This window comes from Ammospiza nelsoni, chromosome 2 (genome assembly GCF_027579445.1).
Source record: "Ammospiza nelsoni isolate bAmmNel1 chromosome 2, bAmmNel1.pri, whole genome shotgun sequence".
NCBI lineage: Eukaryota > Metazoa > Chordata > Aves > Passeriformes > Passerellidae > Ammospiza > Ammospiza nelsoni.
In genome coordinates this window covers 115,491,581-115,513,925 of record NC_080634.1, presented here as the reverse complement: position 1 = coordinate 115,513,925, position 22,345 = coordinate 115,491,581, and positions in this window count along the sequence as shown.

Here is a 22,345-nt window from a genome sequence, read left to right as displayed (position 1 = left end):
AATATTTTTCTAGATTTTAGTAGTTACAATCCTGAACTTCTTGGAGGTGACAGGATTAGAGATCTGCCTGTTGATTTTGGTGGAGCTATGCCATTTTCAAAAGCTGAGCACCACTCCTCTGGAGGAAATGTGAACCAGTAGCTTGCATTTGATGCCTTGCTTGCTCAGCAGAAACTGTTGTGACTGTGTTTATAGGAATTTTGGTATCTTAATAAAAGCAGCCTTGTAACTTATTGCTGACTTCTGTGCTGTTATGTTTCCTGTGTGATTTGGTCACAGGTATTGAAGATGTGCACTTGATGGATGTGGCAGCTTCTGAGCTGTTCCAGTACCAGTGTAATGTTCAGAAATCACTGAAAACATGACACAGGACCTTATCCAAACCCCAGTGAACTGCAGTTACCACCAACTGCAAGGGAAAAAGCCTCCTAAGGGTCACTTTCTTCATCTTTACAAAGGGCAAACACACTTTAGGTTCGTCCTTTTCAGCAAAGACAACCAAAAGAGCATCCAGCATTCCCAGTCCAATTTATTACAGCAATGCGGTGATTCAATCTGAAACTACTGTCACACCAGCCTCCCCAGGTGTTCAATTTGCACAGTTCTGGCAGCTGCTCCAAAAGAAGAACTGAGTGTTCTTTGTTTGAATAAAGAGGTTCCTAAGGAGTGGCCAGCTCTGCACAGCTCCTTTATCCCTGAGGGGAGGTGTCCAGGGGGTTGTATCCACTGATTCCTTAAACAACTGAAAGTTTGGTCTTCTAAAATTCAGAGTTCTGACTCTTTGCCTGGCCTGTATACCTCAGGTGTGCTGGTGTTCACAGGGGTCCCAGGATGAGGGAAGAGATGAGAATCTGACTCCTTGTTTCAGAAGGAGTCAGACTTATTATTTTATTATTTTTTTATGATTTATTATTTTATGATATATATATTATATTAAAATTATACTAAAAGAATAGAAGAAAGGATTTCATCAGAAGGCTAGCTAGGAATAGAAAAAGAAAGAATTAATAACAAAGGCTTGTGGCTGACCAGAGAGTCCGAGCCAGCTGACTGTGATTGGCCATTAATTAGAAACAACCACATGAGACCAATCACAGATGCACCTGTTGCATTTCACAGCAGCAGATAATCAATGTTTACATTTTGTTCCTGAGGTCTCCCAGCTTCTCAGGAGGAAAAATCCTGGCAAAGGGATTTTTCATAAAATATCATGGCTACACCTCAGGCTTGTGAAAACCACCAGGCCATGATCACTGCAGCCCAGGCTGCTGCTAATGTTGACATCTCTACCATTTAAAAACATAAATGTAAACAAACAAACATAAAAATAAATAAAAACAAAGCCCCCAACATTCATTTAATCTATGCTGGTAAACACAGGTGTAGCAATGCTCCCTCTCTTTTTGCACCATCACCTGGATTAAGAAATGAACCTCCTTGTGCCCCAGAGCCTCACTGATTGCTTTCAAATCCCTGAGCTGCTTTTCCCCTTTCCAATTTGGCATTGCCCATATTTTGTTCTTTCAATTAAGCCCTGGCTCTAAATAATTATTTAAAACAATGGATGGAAAATGTGGAGAAATGAAGATTTAATTTTGGCTTCTCACACTGTTTCCTCAGGAGCTCTTTGGGCCAGTGGTGTGCATGTCTGATGTCCCCATTGTTCACTGGGAGCACAGCACTGCTGACACCTGATGCAAAACACTCACCACTATTCCTTCCCCCCACATTATAAAGCTGCCAAATTCTGGTCCCAGTGGGGCTGGGAAAAAGCTGAGATATTGGAAAATTTCCTCATTCATTACAATATAAACAAGGCAGGTTTTTAATGCCTGCTTGGAAAGTTTTCTCGCAGGCTGCGGAAGGAAACAAAGGAACTGGAGAAGTTTGGCTGGAATTGATCTAAAACCATGATGTTGAGTGAGATTTAGTCAAAAACCTAGAGCAGAGAGCCTCCTAATGGCTTCTCTGATCCACAGGCAGCAAATTCCCTTCCCTGCCTCTTCTGCCCTCCTTTCCACAGTGATTTTTCCTCTGAAATCCACAGGAGGAAGAGATTTCAGAGACCTAACACAAATAAAAACAACAATAATGCAAGTGTAAAAGAAGAATTGAGAAAAAACCACAGTATTTGGAGATGGCAAAGAAAAGATCAGAGCAATGAAGCTGAAATTCTGTATGGAAGCTTCACAAATAAAACACTGGTGCGGTGCTTACAATGGATCTCAAAACATCCACTCACAAAATTCTCTTTAAATTTGCTGGTGTTCAGTCCTCTCTGTGATGAAGGCTAAAACAATTAGGATGGATGGGGTAAATGAGTGTTTCTGCTTAGAAACTGGATTTGATGAAATAATAACTGTAATGAATGAGAAAATATTAGTTTTATCCAACTTTTTGCTAAAAAATCTTTTTGCTTTTTGCAATATCTTTTTGCAATATCTTTTTGCAATATCTTTTTGCTTTTTTAGGTGTGTTTTAGGGAAAGTTAAGCACATTTAAGAATACTGCAATTTTACAGCGCAGAGAGATCAGTTTGAGCTCACCTTTTCCCCTTTTTCCTCTCCCTGTCCTTACAGAGGAAATATTAATTAGTAAAAGTGCTTTTTCCTAGGTAATTTTCTCACATATAAAATATTTAATACTTTCTGGAAAATGATAAGTATTTGTAAGAAGATGAAGTAATTACAGGTGAATTACAGGTGTATTACAGGTGAAGTAATAAACCTTTATTTAAACAGTGGTTTTCTCCTTCTCCTGCTTTAATACAGAAGTAATCAGTTTCAAAAGTAAAGTGGCATTTCTCTTCCACAACATTTCTGTTTAAGCCCATAAAGAACACAACCATTTGGCAGCTGCTTTTCTTTGAGTTGTTGGGTGTCTGGTTTTGCTACAGGTAGCTCTGAGGAGGGCCAGAACCTGAGGAAAATGAGAAGAGAAAATAAGCTTTGGTTACTTTATTGCTAATGCAGTGAATATTTGGCAAATTGCTGCATACTCTTTCCTCACCTGGATCAAGCCTTTGGGAAAATTCAAGGAAAAATTTGATATAAGCATTGAGGAGCGATTGGGACCTCTGGGTATGGTGGCATTTGGAGTTGCTGTCGCTGGTGTTTGGAGGCAGATCAGGCATGGTTCAGGAGGATATGAGGAGCTGCATTCTCAGCAGGTTGACACAAATCCATCCCAAAAAACCTTTTTCCCTTCCAGGACTATGAAGGTGACTCTGAATTCCAAGAGGAGGCTGCCTTCCTGACACAGACATTTGGGTAGAATTTGCATTTAGTTGTAATTATTCCAGCAAACAATCCCACTGCATCCTTGGGAATGTGCTGGCAGCCAACAACACCAGTGACAGTGTGGATTCTTCATGGCTTACGCTTAGTGATACTGAAACTCTGCAAATCCACCCAGGAAATGTCTGGCTTTGACTCTCAGAGTGTCTGGAGCTTTGATGTGGAATGCTGGCCACGAACAGTGCTCTCATTTATTAGCTGCCTTTGGCATCTGGCAGTTTGAAAAGATGAAGGGAGGGATTCACAGCAATATTTTGAATAAATCCAGCTATTATTGGTACATGGAGACAGAAGGGTGCTGTGTTTGTTCTTGTGCCAGCCTTGAGAGAAAACCTGGTGAAAACCACCAGGGCATGATCACTGCAGCCCAGGCTGCTGCTAATGTTGACATTTTACCATTAAAAAACATAAATGTAAATAAATAAACATATCAATAAATAAAAACACAGCCCCCAACATTCATTACTCAATTACTGAATGTTATATATCAAAAGTGTTCTCAGCATTATTCCAGCACATTTAATTGTGCTCTGTACCATACCTGCCCAGTGAGCAGAGTTGTCCACTGGGTTACTCAGCATAAAATGTTAAAATATGGAGGAACTGAAATTCAGAATTTTACATTTACTGAATCCAACTTTAACTTTTACAGAGCAGCTCTGGGGCCCCACCTTTGTGTGTGTCTGTAAGGAATACAGCAGGACTTACAGCTGAACAAGATGCTGTTTGCTCCTGGGCATGTTTTTATTGTCCCAGAAAAATTTTAAAGATTTTCAGCTGATAAGTTGTTTGAGACTACATTTTGTAGCCCTTATAAAAATCAGCTGGCTTAGTCACAGGAGATGGTAGATACTGCTGCAAATTTCCTGAGTTTCTTGGCATTTATTTGACTACCTGTTAGCATTTATCTGACTGCCTGTTCTCCTCCTTTTCACTTGATTGGCCACAGCTGTGACATCAAATTCTTGACCAGGACAAAGGCACCTCTGTTTTCTGAAAGGTCTATGAGAAGCATGACCTTGTGAAGTTTGGTCTCTTCCCTGAAAGGACATCTCACTCTCACCTGAGTTCTCAGAAAGCCAAAGTCACCATGCCAGGATGTCCATGATGTGTCTTTGTCCTGTATCTGGGATGTTTTGTGTCCTGCACTTCTCTTGTGACACAGATAACACAACTCTTATGTTCTTCTGGATCTCTTCTGGTACTCCCTGTGCAGACTGGAGGCTGTGTGGCCTCCCTGAGAAAATGCATATTTGGCATCTTCCAGCTTTGTTATTTCTTGCACTTCCCCCAAAATTCATTTCTTAAACGGGGATTTTCATGGGACAAAGCCATACACACCAGAGAAAGGAGCACCTGGGTGGCCTCTGCTTGTCTCCCCATCCACATGAGCAGCTGATATTTGTGCCATGTCTTGGTGTGCTGCATCTTTGAACTCCCCAGAGCCTCTCAAATCCATTCAGTTGCTGTGGCTGCCCTGGCACTTGTCCCTGAGAGCAAGATGTGACACACATTTGTCTCCCAGCAGCCTTCATTCAGGCCTGTGCAGGCATCCTCTCAACTTTGTCAAAGAAATTCAAAATTCAGAGTAAGAGATGCAGTTTGAAGTTCATGTGATGGTGCCTGAGTTTTTTCAAAGAGGGGTGCTGAGTGAAAATACAACTTCCCTCTGTGCAAGTTGCTGATATTTGAGGTGAGTCTTCATGGCAGCTTCTTGCTGGAATTCCTGCTTCATTTGGCAGGTGATGGATGAAGCAGGAGATAGAATTAAGGATGAAACAGAGGCTTAAATTGTTCTGTGATTCTACAGCTTTTGTTTGTGTAGGCACAGGTATTAGTGGCTGTCAGCTGAACAAACTGTGTCTGTGCTCTAAAGTCACCTGCTTGGAGTTTTTCTTTCCCAGTCTCCATAAGGATGCAAACAGATCTGTGTCTATTTTAGCACTTCCCTGGGGAGTCAGAGGGACCCTGCTAACCTACAGAATCCCTTGGCCATGCTCTGCATTTACTGACACAGGTTTACTCAGGTTTTCTGTCTAGTTACACACAAAACCTGCAATTACAGCTGCTGGAATTAATAAATCCTCTGTGGTGCCCTTGCAAACCAGCCTTACATTATTAACATGCCCAAGTAAAATCTCATGGAAAGTTTTACTGCAATTCCCCTGCCAACACAGCCTTGACTGATTCACTCAGCACAGGCAGGTGAGTTAATGTTCTGTACCTGTTGCCCAGTTTTCTGAGCTGTGAAAAACACCCATCACTTGGCTTTTAAAAATTTTAAATGTTTAATGATAATAAAAATGGTTATAAAAATAGCAATCTAATTAGAGTAATTATAATTTGGACATTTTGGATTAGGACAATATGAGACAATAAAAACAAAGAGTTATGGACATTTTGAGTGCCTCTTTCTGGGCAAAATAAGTCTGAAAAAGGACCCAAGTTAACAGAGGATTAACCCTTAAAAGCCATAGCCTGTTGCATATTCATACACCTCATCCATGATGCATAAATTCCATTCAAACTCAGGATTCTGTCTGGTCAGGGTCAGCTTCTTCCTCTGAATCCTGACGGTGTCTTCAGGGCTGAGTGAGGTGGGAAGAAGTTCATTTCTTCTGATAATGGAGCAATAAATTATTTTTCTCTGAAAGATTTTGGTGTCCTCTGGCTGCTATCTGGTGTGAGTACTTCATTCCTTTCTTTAAAAAAATATCTCACATACATAGTTTTTATTTTAACATTATGTTATAACCTAAACTATATTTAACACACTACTTAAGAAAATTAATACAGCATAACTTTCTAACACAACACATATAATATTCATTTGAATATTTACAAAAAGCCAATCACAAAATACATGCATTTTTGAGATGAGCTCTCTGCTGGGAGCCCACAGTGGTGCCTTTGGCCTCAGCTCTGCCAGGAGAGGATCTGCAGTCCCCAGCAGCCCCTCTCACTCCAGCTGTAAGCAGCCCTTTCAATAGATGCACAGAGGGATCTGAGCTGGCAGAACCAGGAGTTTGGCAGCTGATAAAACACCATCCCCTAAGGTGACCAAACACAGCCTCCTCCTGGGGATGCCCTGGTTGAGGATCAGCCATGCAGCCCCTGGCCCCGGGCTGGCAGCAGGGGCTTCTCCTGCTGAAGGGAGAGGGGAACCCTTCCTCTGCTTTCACAGAGAATCTGTTTGCCCTCCTGCCAACAGGGTTTGGGGTTTATATTTTATTTTATTTTTTATTGTTTATTGTTTTCTAATGCTGCCATTGCTTGGCCATGTGCTGGTGCCAGTGGAAGGGGAGCACCCAAGGCAGGCAGAGGTCACTGTCAGGGTGGGTGGGTGCCCAGGGTGCCCAGAGAAGCTGTGAATTCCCCAATCCTGGAAGTGTCCAAGGCCAGGTTGAATGGAATGGGCTCTCAGAAACCACTTCTAGTGAAAGGTGTCCCTGCCCATGGCAGAGGGTTGGAAATAGATGATCTTTAAGTTCCCTTCCAACCCAAACCATTGAATGTATCTATGATTCTAAGTCTTAAAACTATGCTCAATTTTTACCTTTAAAAAAGTATAGTTATAGTTATAGTTATAGTTATAGTTATAGTTATAGTTATAGTTATAGTTATAGTTATAGTTATAGTTATAGTTATAGTTATAGTTGTAGTTATAGTTATAGTTATGATGAATTATAGATTATAATAAATTATAAATAATATAAATTATTAAACAAAATATTTAATTAAGCTGTTGTGTAACACTGCAAAGTCAATTTCCTCCTTTTCTTTCACAGATTTCATAATCCCAGAACCAGGGGGAGGCAGCTGTGCTGCACATGCCAAGGTGAGCCAGCTCTGAGGTGGACAAAGTGCTTTTGTCACATCCCTTCCCTGTCACCTGATTTGGCCCCGGTGGATTTTCCCTCCCAGCAGGAGGTGGAAGCTGGTCAGGACCTGAAACGAAGGTGTTGTTTTGTTCTCAGCAGTGATTCATTCTGCAGTGAGAATTTGCAGAAATCTGGCAAATTATTCTGTTTATCTACCAAGCAGAAGATGACACATAAATAACTGTTCAAAGTAGTTTGAAACCATGTCCCAATAATAGCACAGGTTGTCACATTTTTTCCTGACAAACAATAAATGGGTTTGGCCTTTGGTAGGATTTTTTTTCCTGTTGTGACTGTACTTATATGTCCAGTTTAAACTTCTTAAAGTATTTCATAATTTCTGCATATTTTAAAGCTGAATGCCTTGCCATGTCTAGGCAGGATACATTTATTGCTGCACACTATAGATCATATTCTTTTGTACCACATTTATGTAAATTCCCAGTATGTGCTTATAGCTGACAAAGGGATTTGCAGAGCCATGCAGAAGAAATCTATGTGTGATAAAGAGATCACACAAAATACATAAAGAGCATTTTTCCCTGGATGCCTGACCTGTAACTGCCTCCTAAGTCTGTGCAGGTGGATCTGACTACAGGGCAGAAATTTTTTACTCATTTCTCCACACCCTTCTCAAGCTCTCCCTTTAAAACAGCAACAAATACATTAATTCAGCTGTTCACATTTTGTTGCCACTCACTGTGTACTTTTATCATTGCCTGTGGATTTCTCTTTTCCTTGCCCTGTGGCAAATAACACATTCCCACAGAAATCAAAGGACACTCCCTTTACAGAACTGGAAACTCAGTGATTTCTATGCTTCTTCAAGTGGAAATGGCTTCTGTTAACACAGATCCTGTTCTGTGGTTTGAATCACCCAACAGAATAACAGGCTTTATACAAGAGCATGCAGTGAGAGGACAAGGGGGAATGGGAATCTAAACCTACTGTCCTTCAAAGATGGGACATTAGAAAGGAATTCCTCCCTGTGAGCCTGCTGAGGCACTGGAACAGGTTGCCCAGGGAAGCTGTGGGTGCCCCTGGATCCCTGGAAGTGCTCAAGATGAGCTTGGAGGGGGCTCTGAGCAAGCTGGGATTAGGGAAAGTGTCCCTGCCCATGGCAGGGCTTGGGAACTTTAAGGCCCCTTTCAACCCAAACCATTCTATAATTCTGTGAAATAACTCATCTCTTACTGCAGCCAGAGGCACAATTGAAAAATTTGTGGTCAGATGGGTTGAACTGAAAGAGGAAAGGCAGCCAGCCCTCTGTAGCTCACAGGATCACCTCTGGTAGAAGTGAAGGTCCAAAGATGGAGAGGAGGGCAGTGCAAGTCTTCCTTCATGGAGCTTTTCCTCCGCTGTGCCCTTGAATCTACTGTCAGGAATATTCCTGAATCCACTCTCAGGTGATGTTCCAGCCCATCTGTCCCTGGTCTCTCTGGAAGGCATCCCATGGCCTATAGAGGATTTGAACCTGATGGATGTGGGCAATGCTTTAACTCTTCCAACTGCTGCATCCACAGAGCTGGATGAGCTCACATGTTGCACACTCCCATATTTACATACAATGACAAATTTATTTACTTAGAGATGACATAATTGCTCTTTTTATAGTCCCAGTGTCTGCTGATAACCATCAGGTGAAGCTGTTGACTCTCTACTCACGTTGCTGCAGGGAATTTCCCCAGGCTAGGGGAACAAGCCAAGAACAGCCATAAGTGAGCTGTGTCATTATTTCTGTCCTTCCCCTCCTCATTTTTCCCTCAGTTTTGACCAGCTAGAAGGTGAACAGAAATTTTCTTAATTAAAAGTGCACTCTAGGGGTGCCTTCTTGAGGTATCTTGCTGTGTGATTGCATCACTACTGAAAACTGCTTTTTCATTTCTGCTCCTTCAAAACTGCTCTGTCCTCCTCTTTCCCCCTTTCACCTGGGGTGGACAGACTCCTCTCCTTCTTCAGCCAACAACAGTTTGGCTGAAAATACTCTGAAAAATTCTAAGTTCCCGCAAGACTGGAGTGTATCCGGTAAATTCACTACACCAGCAAGGTTAACCTACTCATGGTGTCAAGAAACCAAAATTTGGGTGATAAATCTCAACAAAACCAGAACCCTCCTTGGTTTCATTCTTTTGTACACAGAAAAGCAAAGATATTGTTTACTTGGAGAAAGGAGGGAAAGCTTTGGAGTATTAAGGGAGTTTGGAGAGCCAATCACAATGGGTCAAATCTCAGGCTTCATGGGATAAGAGTGGATCCTTTCTGGAATCCTGCAAGAATATCTTTGGATTAATAACCTAGTGGAGAAAAGACCAGCCTAGGATAGAAAATATGTTTTTCCAGTGAGATAATGAACCTCTCGGTGCTCCTCCCTCCACCCCCTCTATTTCTGTACTGGCACAATAACAATAACAATTAATTTCAAGTGGCATGAGTTTGGGAAAGTGCTGCTTTCCAGTGCAGTAATGCAGGAAATAAGCAAAACCACAAACCTGCCTATGATACAGACAGCTAATGAGATCTGTTCTGAGCCCGGGCAGACCTGCTGTGCTGGATACTGAGCCTGGAGATTGTTTTGCCCTGTTTACCAAAGGATCTGCCACTGTTGGGAGCTGATCTGGTTCCCTGTCCCCAGGTGTCCCAAAGCTGCACATGCAGCAGTCAGGGCAGGGGTTTTACAGAACCACATTTGGAACAGGGGAAAGATGTCGCAGACATTTCTCCACAGAAATCCTTCCTTTCATATTTCTGTGTCTTCGGGAGCCAGAGGCCCCCGAAGAGAAGGTAAACAATTATTATCAGCTGCTGGGGAATGCAATAGGATTCACCTTGATTGGCTCATTTTCTATGTTTATAATTAAGAGCCAATCACCAGTTCAGGCCAGGGGACTGAGTCCTTGGCCACAACTTTGTTGTGGGTTCTTTTTCTATCTCTTCTTAGCTTAGCTAGCTGCTCTGCAAACCTCTCTCTATATTCTTTTTAGTATAACTATAATGTATTATATCATATATTAATAAATTCAGCCTTCTGATCAAGATACAAGATTCACCGTCTCTCTCTCACCAACTGCGACCCACACAGGTCGCGGTAATATCTGGTGACCCCTCGTGTAAGAGCAAAAATTAATCTGATAAGACCAGAGGAGAAAAATTGCTGCACTGGGTAAAAATCCTGTATGTGTGGCATTTGATGGTTGCTTTGAAGTGACCTCAGAAAGTGGATTCAAGCCAGGAGCTGAAGAACCGAAGATCCTGATTTGGACAGAGTTCACAGCCAAGGCTGACCACAAAGAGAATCTTTCTTCTGGAAAACCATCAGGAAAGATGATGGAAAAGAGCAGCAGACCTGTGGAGCTGGCCAGAGCAAGCTGGACTCTTTCAAAAGGTACTGTTCACTTTTCTATCCCTGATGAACCAGCCCTTCGTAGCTTGTGGCTGTTTGTATGGCAGACCCATGCCTTGCCAGAAGAGATTCAATTCTCCCCTTCAGAGGAGAAAAAAATAGCCCTCTGGAAACATTGGTGCAGGGAAGACGGTTTCTTTTTGTCAAAAACAGATATCTATGAATTCTTTCGATGGGCAAAGCTTTTTGGGTTCTTTGCTGATGTCTTATATGCTTTAGATGCTTTTGTCTGGGAGTGCATGGACTCGATTATCCAGCGTGTCTTCAGTAAGGGACGCGTGTTGCCTTCCATCTACCCAGCATTTATAAAGCTTTTCCCTGTCTTGAAACGCAGAGCAGCTTGTTTTCAGTGGATCTCTAACTGTTATGGCCAGGCTCCGTTTCCACCGCCTTTGGCAGAAGACCCGGTGGGTGACGACTTTGGGTTTTTTTCCCCCCCCTGCTTCACGGCGGGGGGGGGTGAAACTTCGCGGCGCGAAGAAGTTTTTTTTACTCTTGCTCCGGAGCATGCTCAGATGGAGTGTTCTCCTTCCCCCCCTTCTCTCTCTCCGGGGGGATGGGAGCGGCCGCTCAAGCCAGCGCCGGCCTCTCAGACTCCGCCTTCAGAAACGGGGGCGGCACCGGTCTCCGAGGTTTCCTCCACGGCCCTGCTAGAGCCGTCACTCCAGGAGATCCCGTCTCCGCCTCTCCAGGAGGTCCCGCCCGCGGTTTCATCGGCCTCCCTGCCCCCGCCAGAGCCTGTGTCGGAGAAGGCCGAAGAGACCGCACCTTCGGCGATTGACCTGTTGCTAAGCAACGGCGACGCTCCGCTGTCTCTCCCAGCTCCGTTGCTGCCGGTTTGCACTGCGACGGAGACTGCGACTGCGCCGCCACAGAGGACCCCAGAGTCAGCAGCAGAAAACGGAGTTGAACCTGCGGGACCCTCGAAGCAGCCCGCGGCTGATCCCACGCTCAGCGCGGTTCCCCCCCCGGTTCCGGCTCCCTCCCCGGTTCCGGCTCCGTCCCCGCTGCTTCCACCGGACGTCCCAGCAGCCGCCCTGGAGGCTGGTCTCTCCTTCAGTGGAGCAGGGGCTGCCCGCCAGCTCACTGTTGTGGCAGTCCGGCTGCCGGCTTTCAAGCTCGGCGGTTTGGGGGGTGGTTTTTCGGGGATTGTCCCATGGAGGCCGCCGCCTCTCTTGTGCCCTAGCGGCGAGGGGGAGGGGGCTCCCGAAAGTTTTGCCTTTGGTCCCCAGCCCAGTGGGGGTGGTGCCGTGATGCTGTGGGAAACAAACATTCCCAGACCCGAGATGAAGAGTCTCGGGGCAGCTTCTATTTCCCTGCTGCTGGCATGCCTCAGTGGTTTAGGGGAAAGGAAGCGTCTCACTACCCGTGCTGCCATTGTGCTGGCAACAAGGTTCAGGCCCGCGGGAATGCAGAGCCTTCCTTATGGGTTTGGCCTGGGATGCTGGGCTCAGGAGGTTCCTGGGCCAGGGCCATCATTTGGCCTCCTTGTGTTTCTAGGGGTTCTGGTTTGTCCTACCGGTCCGGGTCCCCCTGTGTGAGCCAGTTTTGGGGTTCCTGGTCCAGTATGGGCCAGGGCCCCCAGGGCCTTTCCTTCTCTGGCATTGCTCTGCTCGGCAGCTGCTCTTTTGCTTTTCGATCAAAAAAAAAAAAAAAAAAAAAAAAAGAGGGCAGCAGCTCTGAAGCGCTGAAGCACTGAAAGGCCAGAAAGGACATTTCAAAATTGTTCAAGTTGTTTCAAATTGTTTCAAATTGTATTAAGACTGTCAATGGTTTTTGATAACTATTGATGGAACTCCTTTTGCAGCAAGTTGTTTTCAGGACCAAAAAGGACTCTCAGATGTCCAAAAGAAACGACTTCAGCTGATGGACTGTTCCTGAAACTCAGCTGCATGGACTTGAATTCTCTTTGCATTGTTTCTTGCAATTTTTCTTATATTGTAGGATTGTTTTAGTGAATTGTTAGTATTCTATATTTTATAGGTGAAGGAATTTCCTGTTCATTCCACATCAGCATTTTTCTTTTATTTTATACAATTTAGAAAGGTGAGATGTCGCAGACATTTCTCCACAGAAATCCTTCCTTTCATATTTCTGTGTCTTCGGGAGCCAGAGGCCCCCGAAGAGAAGGTAAACAATTATTATCAGCTGCTGGGGAATGCAATAGGATTCACCTTGATTGGCTCATTTTCTATGTTTATAATTAAGAGCCAATCACCAGTTCAGGCCAGGGGACTGAGTCCTTGGCCACAACTTTGTTGTGGATTCTTTTTCTATCTCTTCTTAGCTTAGCTAGCTGCTCTGCAAACCTCTCTCTATATTCTTTTTAGTATAACTATAATGTATTATATCATATATTAATAAATTCAGCCTTCTGATCAAGATACAAGATTCACCGTCTCTCTCTCACCAACTGCGACCCACACAGGTCGCGGTAATAGAAAGATGCTCTGAAGTGTCTGCACATCACAAAGCACAAAGAAGAGTGTTTATGTGAAAAATGCATGTATTTTATGATTGGCTTTTTGCAAATATTAATATTATGGATAATAATAAAATAATAAAATAAAATATAATAATACCACTGGCACCAGCACATGGCCAAGCAATACCAGGATTAGCAGAAAAATAAAAAATAATAATGAAATTAATATATTATATTATATTATATTATATTATATTATATTATATTATATTATATATGTGTTGTGTTAGAAAGTAACGCTGTATTAATTCTCTTAATTAGTGTGTTAAATGTAGTTTTAGGTAATAAAAATGTTAAAATAGAAACTATGCTATGTAGGATACTTTTTTTTTAAAGAAAGGACTCGCAGCGAGATAGGAGCCACAGGATGCCCAAATCTTTCAGAGAAATAGAATTTATTGCTCTCTTATCAGAAGAAATGAACTTCTTCCCGCCTCAAAGGCGCTGTTACGATTTGGAGGAAGAAGCTGACACTGACCAGACAGAATCCTGTGTTTGAATGGAATTTATTCACTATGTATGAGGTGTATGAATATGCAACGGGCTATTGCTTTTAAGGGTTAATCTTCTGTTCATGGGTGTCCATTTTCAGGCTTGTGCTGCCCAGAAAAAGGTACCCGGACTGTCCATAACTCTTTGTTTCTATTATCTCATATTGTCCTAATTCACATTGTCCAAATTATTATTACTCTAATTGTATTACTATTGTTATAACCATTTTATTACTATTAAACTTTTAAAATTTTAAAAACAAGTGATTGGCGTTTTTCACAGTTAATAGCATGACTTAGAGCTCAGACAGCTTCTAGCACATCACCTGAGCACACCAGTGGGGTGTGCTGCTCTGTTTCTAGCTGGGATCTGCCTTTTTGTGTTCGGAGGAGCTGGGCAGTGGCCAAGCCATGGATTTTTCCCCAAATCTCCTCTCAGGTAGAGCAGTGCTGGTCCATCCTTCATCCCCCACATTTACCTCACCCCAGTGCTGTCAGCCACATCATAATGGACAATGAGAAAAGCCTCAACAATCCTGCTCTCAGGCTGGGCCATGAGGCACCTCCAGCCAGGAACAAGGAGAAAAGAATGTGCTGAAGCAAAAGCAAACACAGATCTGCAGTGATAAGATCAGAAATGGCAACGGAGTCTTTTGTTCTCCTCAAGTGAACGCAGGTTCTGACCTTTGTGGGTTAATTTTGGAGACTTGGCTTCAGCTTTCAGGCGGTGTTCCTTGTTTGGACAGCACCTGCAGTGTAAATTGGAGTCAGATTTAGGAAAATACTTTCACTCAGCCAATAAATCCCACAGTTAAATAGGAAACCTGAAGGGAAATATATTTCAAAAGTACTTGAATTATTGCTTTTCTTTAAATATCTGGGATGTGCACTTTCCTTTTACGTTTGCACATGAGTCTTTCCCCATAAATTTTAGTCACCTGCTGTTTGAGTAGCTCACGTTAGAAGGCAGTTTTCACCTGACTGTTAACATTGCAAAGTGATGTGTGGATTCCGGATTGCTCAATAAAGGAGGGGCTCCTTCCTTGGCTTGTTTCCCCTTCCCTTTCACCTCACCCCTGTGTAATTTCCCCTTTTCTGTTACGTAGCAGAGCTGAACAGAAACTTGTCACAGAATCAGAGAATCACTGGAGTGTTTGAGTTGGAAGGGACCTTAAAAATCATCCAGTTCCAAGCCCTGCCATGGGCAGGGAACCTTTCACTATCCCAGGTGGCTCTCAGAGCCTCATCCCACCTGGCCTTGGACACTTCCAGGGATGGGGCAGCCCCTCTGGCAACCCATGCCAGAGCCCCACCACCCTCAAAATAAAGAATTTCTTTTAAATATCTAATTTAAGCCTACCCTCTTCCAATCTGAAGCCATTCCCCCTTGCCCTGCCACCACCTGTCCTCATAAATAGTCTCACTCCATCTTGTAGGCTGAATTTTCAGCTTAGTCTTACACGGCTAATTCAGAATTTGTAGCCAGTTTTCACTTCTTGAGACAGAGTTCACAGCTCCTTTTGTGCTTTCAGCGTAACTGGAAGACAAAGGCAGTAGAAATGCCTTTGTAGAAAGCAAGAGGGTTTAATAATTTGTGTCACAGTAGAGCAGGGGGGCAGATTGGCAGTGGAGCCCCGGTGCTTTGTGCTGACTGACTGTCCCTTTCCCCAGGAGATCACAGAGCAATAAGTGACAGTGGAAGAAATAAGCTGTATGCAAAATACCCAGCCACTGAGCTAAGAAATATTTATGTTTTTTTTTTTTTTTTATGCCATGCAGTAACATATCTCCCATGCAGTAATATATGCCACATCACAGAAAAGGAGATTACTTACCAACAGCCTGTGTGATTTATATTTCATATGTGCATGTATTGCTATATTTTCTCTATCTGTAAGGACATGTGTCATGAGGACCTCAAGCACTGAGGCTTTTTCATTTCAGTGACTTCTGCACCCACCTCCCCTTATGTTCCCCACAAAGGGGCACATACCACCCTCCACACCTGTGGCATTTTCAGGGTTCCCCCATGGCAGGAAGGAAATGATTAATTTGACTTCATGTTCTTAGAGGGTTAATTTATTATCATAGCATATCATATCATATCATTCTATACTAGAACTATACTACAGAAAGAGAAAGGATACATCAGAAGGCTTAACAAGAATGATAAAGAAAAACCCGTGACTCCTCAGAGCCTCAGCTGGACCATGATTGATCATTAAATTAAAACAATTCACATGCTGGATAAACAATCTCCAAATCACATTCCAAAGCAGTAAAACAGGGAGAAGCTGAAGCTTCCCAGGAGAAGAAATCCTGGTGAAGGGATTTTTCAGAAAATATCATGGTGACACTTAGGCACTGAAATCAAATGACTGCCAACGTCAACACAATCTTGGAGGACTTAAATAGATTTTTAAAATTATTTTAATATTGTTTTATTTGCTAGTAATCATGGATCCTCCTGTTATCCTATGCACTCTACACTTGAAATACAGAATCACAGAATATCCTGATTTGGAAGGGACCCACAAAGATCAGGGTCCAACCTCTGGTAGCACAGACACCCCAACAATCCCACCCTGTGCCTGAGAATGTTGTCCAAACTCCTGGGGCTCTCCATTTCCTGGGCAGCCTGTTCAGTGCCCAACCACCCTCTGGAGGAAGAATCTTTTCCTAAAATCCAACCTAAACCTCTCCTTCATCCATTCCCTCAAGCCCTGGCACCATTCTCAGGGAGCAGAGACTGGTGCTGCCCCTCCACTGCTCACACACATTTCCTTTGCAGGAATTTGAAGGATTGTTTTGTGGTGATTCATTTAAAGAACTGTTGCTTTAGAGAAGGATTGTCAGCCTAATTTTTTGCCATCAGATCCCTTTGTTTCTGGTGTATTCTGAGATAAATGTGCCACTTTCCCATATGTTTGTTTTGAAAGCAGGGACAGATCAGGCTGGTGGAGGAGAAAGCCTCCAATGCCAGAGTCTAGCCTAGAAAATTATTGAATTAATACCCCTCAGGAGAGCAAACCAGACCAGATTAAAGCGAGGAAAGAAAAGAGCATTCTAAGGAGCTGAGACAAAGAAATAACAGCAGAGAACAAGTCTCAGTCATTGATCTCCTGCTGGAGCCCTTGAAGGAAGACAGGAACAGGGAAACAGAGCCTTCCATTATATTTAGCCCTGAAAAGAAACAAAACAAGATTATGGGTCCCATCCTCCTTCCATTAATGCTGGCAGGCCCCAGAAGAATAATTTGCATTCCAGCTAAGCCCTTGTTGTTTTCCTATCTGACTTGCAAAAGGGTTTCTCAGAAATGAGCTGGGACAGGCACGGGGAGCTGAGCCCACCTGGCAGGGGGATTAACCTGGAAAGGAGCTTGGTGGCTGTGAGCTGCCCCAGAGCATCATCACAGGAAAATTCACAATCGTTTTAGGCTGAAACATCTCTCACAAACTTATGGGGTGGTTGCAAACATGGGTGTTTAAACTCCCTGTTCCCAGTTCACAAATGTCAGTGAATTCTTGTTCCCACACCTGTGCTGTGTAGGGATGTTTTCTGTGAGGCTTTGGAGCACAAAAAGGGATTGTGATGCCGTGCCTCATTACAGGTAATTAATTACTGAGCACTCATTACAGGTAATTAATTCTTTTTTTTCAAAGTGCACAAAGGTTGAAGCTGTTTTTCATTGTCACAAAAAACCCAAACCAGCTAGAAGCATTCAATAACCCACATACTCATGGAATTATCTTGTCACTAATTGTAATAACTGGCACGGACATTCTGTTGTGGTGCTGAGGATAGGCAGGGAGTGGGAGAGTCGGGCTGGGTATTTTTAGGGATGGAAATTTCTGTAACTCTATATCCAGGCTGGATGGGCTCTGAGCAGCCTTGTACTGGGAGGTGTCCCTGCCCATGGCAGGGGGAATGAGATGATCTTTAAGGTCCCTCCCAAAACAAATCATCCCGTGACTCTGTGTTGTGCACACCCTCAGGGTGATGTGTGTTATAATGGATACAATATTTATATTTGTATAATTACATGAGTCACCTATTATCTCATTTTCATATCTGCTCACTGCTTTGAAAATGTTCATTATATTGTCATTTACCTGATTCATACCTTCATTTATTAACTGCTTCTAATGATAAATACCAGGGTTGAAGGTGTTGGAGGATAAATCTCAGATTTTTGCTGGGATGACTCTACAGAAGGCACATCTGTCTAGGTAAAAACAAGTTGTAACTGCCTTGCTGCTAGAGCAAAATCTTAATTATTTGTGAAAGAAAAATTGACCTAGTGGAAGAAAATTTGAACTAAGTGCCTGTGTACTCCTTTGCAGGCTGAGCTAGTCAGAATTGCAGGGTCAGCTCCATTGCCCTCGTGCTGTTTGTGCAGTTTATCCAACCCAGACTGGATTCCAAGGCTGCTCAAGCATGGAATGTTTGGCTGCTGCACACAGTTGGTTAAATCAAACATATAGAGTGAATTGTTGGAAGGAAATCACTTATTTAGCACAGCAACCAATTCATGATCAGCATTCAGTCCTCAGCCAAAAGAGATCCACACACCCTTAGCACATTTTCTTCATGATGGTCTCATCTTCTAATTCTGGTCCTGAATCTTTTAGATCTTGCACCTGTCATTGAGACAATGAAAAATGTATGGTTGGAGCCTTTCCTTGCAAAAACAAAACAAAACAAAACTACAAAAAAAAAAAACCAAAACCCAACAAACCCAAAAAACCCAAAAAAACCCCTAAACCCCAAAAAACCTGAGAAAACTTTCCGCAAATGCTTTCTCTGAATAAAAAGAGATAACACATTCTCCCAGTGACATTTATGATTCTGAAAAAGTGTGGGCCAGGGAGAGAGTTGATGCAATGAACCTCTGATCTCTCACAGAGCTTAACTCTTAATTCATTCTCTGGTTCTCCCTAACATAAACCTTTAGAAAGATGAGCTCTAAGCAGTGTAATTTTAGACAAATTTTGTCTCTGGTCTTGGGTCTCAGGAGCAGTCCATATCTCCTATTTAGTGATATTTGTGCTGAGGGTGGTATTTTAGAACCTCTTTTTCTTTTTCACTTCCCATTTCTAGGAAAAAACCCTGATTTTTTTTTTTTTTTTTTTTTTTTTTTTTTTTTTTTTTGTAAAACCTCAACAATTTGAAAAAGGTGGTAGAAGTCTGAAATGCTGATGCTGGCTGTGCTGGTATTTTTTGCATTGTGTTGAAGCAAAAGTAATGATTTACTATGAAAAGGGTGGGGGTATGAAATACCTCCTAAGATGGAGCAAGGTTTTCTTACACAGTAATTACCTAAAGCATATAAAAGAAAATTATCAACATAGAGGAGTCACTGGCAAAAATATTGCTCCATTGAAAGGTCTTTAAATATGATTTTCTCCCCCCTGAGAGAACAGACTATTGAAAAACAAAACCTGCTTACATGAAAAGAAAAACTCCCTGAGAAGTAGATTGTTTTCACTGGAATTATCATGGAAAACTTCTCACAACCCTTCTTCCCAAAATACTGTAAATAAGTTTTACTATGCCTTTATAATTGTGTATTTTGGATAAATTTGCCATTTCACAGAGCTGGGAAATCAGAGTGTTTAAATTCAGGTAAGAGTCAAAACAAGACTGTTCAGCCTTAATGCAACCAAAACTTTCCTTCATAATGAAATTCTTTTTTTTCGCAGCACCTTGCAGCTCTTTGGATAATGGTGACAATTTGAATCTTGATGTTCAGAGCCTTGATTGTGAGGCTGTGGCTGTCACACCTCCTGCTGCTTTTCTTAATGCTGAGCCCAAATAATTTTCAAAATTTTGTGGCTCACTTCTGTGGACTAAAGCTGGGAAGGGGGAAAAGTGATTTATAAAATACCCTCTTTAAAAACATCCGGAAAGACCTGTGGCAAAAAGGTGCTCATTGAATGAATTCCAATATCTATAGGTGAAACAAAATTATTGATCACAAGGGTGGATACAGAGCATCAGAGTTGTGGTTATTTAAGTTTTACAGGCAACAATCCCTGGCTAATGGTCTTGAATTCTACCCTGGAACCCACAGGTAATTTCTTTATTTTCACCTGTGGTCTGTGGTTAATGTATTTGTTCTCTGCAGTGGGGTATTTTAATGTGTTCCTGCAGCAGAGGTTGAGTTGGGGATGCTGCTTTGTGGACAGCTGGAATTTCTTCTCTGCAGGAATTTTCTCTTCATTTTCCTGTCCAGAATTATGAGGACAGGATTATATACACAGCTTCATTCCCTGGTAGAGCAAATGAATTTGCAAATGCACAGCACAGAAGTACAGAAATGCAGTCACAGAAACAGCATTATGTCATTAGCATGGATGAAAATTATCAGAGTTTTTCTAATTTTATCCATGGTTTGGAAGCCTCAGGGATTCCAAGTATGCTGTGACCTGTGGGCATTGATTTGTTTCAGCTGCATCTCTGATTTTTCATCTGTGCTGTTTGTCTTGGTGCTTTGTGCTTGATTCCTCTTCCATTTGCTCTTTTCAGGATAATCCAGCACAAGGCTGGGAAGGAAAATGTGGGTTTCATTCAGACAGAGCCCACTCATCACCTTTGTGGCTCAGCACCATGCCTTGTCAGTCCTCGACAAAAAAATTCTGCTTTGCCAACTGCAAACAGCAATAGTTTATAAAGCATTAAAAAATATCTCAACATGAACTCCAAATTCCTCCAAAATCTCAGAGGCAAAGAGAGATAATTTTGTCTCTTGTTTTTCCTTTCCTTTCCTTTCCTTTCCTTTCCTTTCCTTTCCTTTCCTTTCCTTTCCTTTCCTTTCCTTTCCTTTCCTTTCCTTTCCTTTCCTTTCCTTTCCTTTCCTTTCCTTTCCTTTCCTTTCCTTTCCTTTCCTTTCCTTTCCTTCCCTTCCCTTCCCTTCCCTTCCCTTCCCTTCCCTTCCCTTCCCTTCCCTTCCCTTCCCTTCCCTTCCCTTCCCTTCCCTTCCCTTCCCTTCCCTTCCCTTCCCTTCCCTTCCCTTCCCTTCCCTTCCCTTCCCTTCCCTTCCCTTGAAATTTCCTTTCCTTTTTCCCTTTATTTTTTTTTCCAAGGAAAAATAATGACTTTCCTTACCCTGGTTGGGCTGAGCTTTGGATCTGGTTTTAAGAAGATTTTCAGGGTGGTTGATGTGGGAGAAGGGACCCCATTGGAACATGTTGTGTTGTTAAATTTTTAAATTTATACTCTTTGAATACCCAATGCTAATACCATCTAATTTCCTTATATCTGATTAAATTTTAATGCTTCTCAGAAATATTTTTTTACCCTGTAACATTTTACACCCTCCATGCCCTGTAAGATTTGAGTGCACATTTAAAGCCAAACACTTGGAATGTTTTGGGGCTTTTGGGATTTATCATATCTGTGCAGTTTGAAATCACACCAAATTAGAAATGCACAAATCAGTTAAAAATAAGAGAGTTGTTGGAAAAAAAGGAAACTCCCACATTCTCAGCTTTAGACATGGGAGAATCTCGTGATTTATGATTGATGATAGAGTAAATATCAAATAAAAACCTACAGTTCTGAGTTTGTATGTAATAGGCTGATACAGAAACAAACCCAGGTTTCCTCTAAATAATGCAGCTCAGGGAGGCTGAGCCCTCTGAAATCACAATCACACACTAAGGAATTCCAGAGAAAATTCAGTGCTAGGGCGCTTCTTACACAAGTGTGGTTGTAAATAATGCAGAATGGCAGCTGGAAATGTCACTGAGCTAGTATTAAAATTATAACTTTTTTTTTTTTTAAGATAAGTACTAGAATTAAAATGTTTTTTGGGCTAGCTGAGCTCCACTGTGAGACACTTTCTATAATAGTAATAATAGTAATAATAGTAATAGTACTAATAGTAGTAACAGTAATAGTAATAATAATAATAACAATAACAATAATAATAATAATAATAATAATAATAATAATAACATTACCAAAACAATACAAATAACAATGCAATAATGAAAATAAAGAAAATTGCAACAAAAATAACAGTAATAATAATTTTGAGTGATTGTAGAAGTCAGGAGGGTTTGAATGTCTAAAATCCATCTTGTGACCACACTTTGTGACAGTGCAGGCACATCCTGTTTCTAAGGCTGTTTCATTCACCATTTCCTTATGAGAGCAGGTTGGCTACAGAGCCCTGTTTGTGTTATTCTAACACAAATAATAAATTTTTGGGTTTGTTTATAATAATAAAACACATTTTGATTTTTACCAGTGACAGGTATGCGAACTTACAGACATTTTTACCCATATGGGAAGCACAGTTCTTACCTAAAAATCCCATTTTTCCTTCACTCCTAACACCCACAGACCAATGCACATCCTCACTGACAGTGCTGACATGTTTCTGGAAGTTCTTGGACTTGTAAGTTTGGTACTACAGCAGGATGAAAAAAGGTAAAAGCAGCATTATTCTCTTCCCCCAAATTGTGATTTCCACAAGAAATCACATCTCTGAGTCTCAAAATGACAGTGAGAGTCTGGAAATGCTTGGGGATGGCTGTCAGGAGGGAAAATTAGAGAACTGAGTGCCTCAGAATGGGTTGTTTATTTTTCAGCTGTCAGTGAGCATTTCTCCCTAACATTTGCTCCTTCTAAGTCAAGCTGGCTGAGGGGCTTGGAAGCCCAGAAGAATTTTGATTTTCTCCACATTGTATTCTTTGATTTAATAAGATATTGCCTTCACCAATTCGGCCGTCCTCTGTGTTTCTTTTAGCTCCATCATTCTTTTTTTTTTTGTTTGTTTTGAGAAG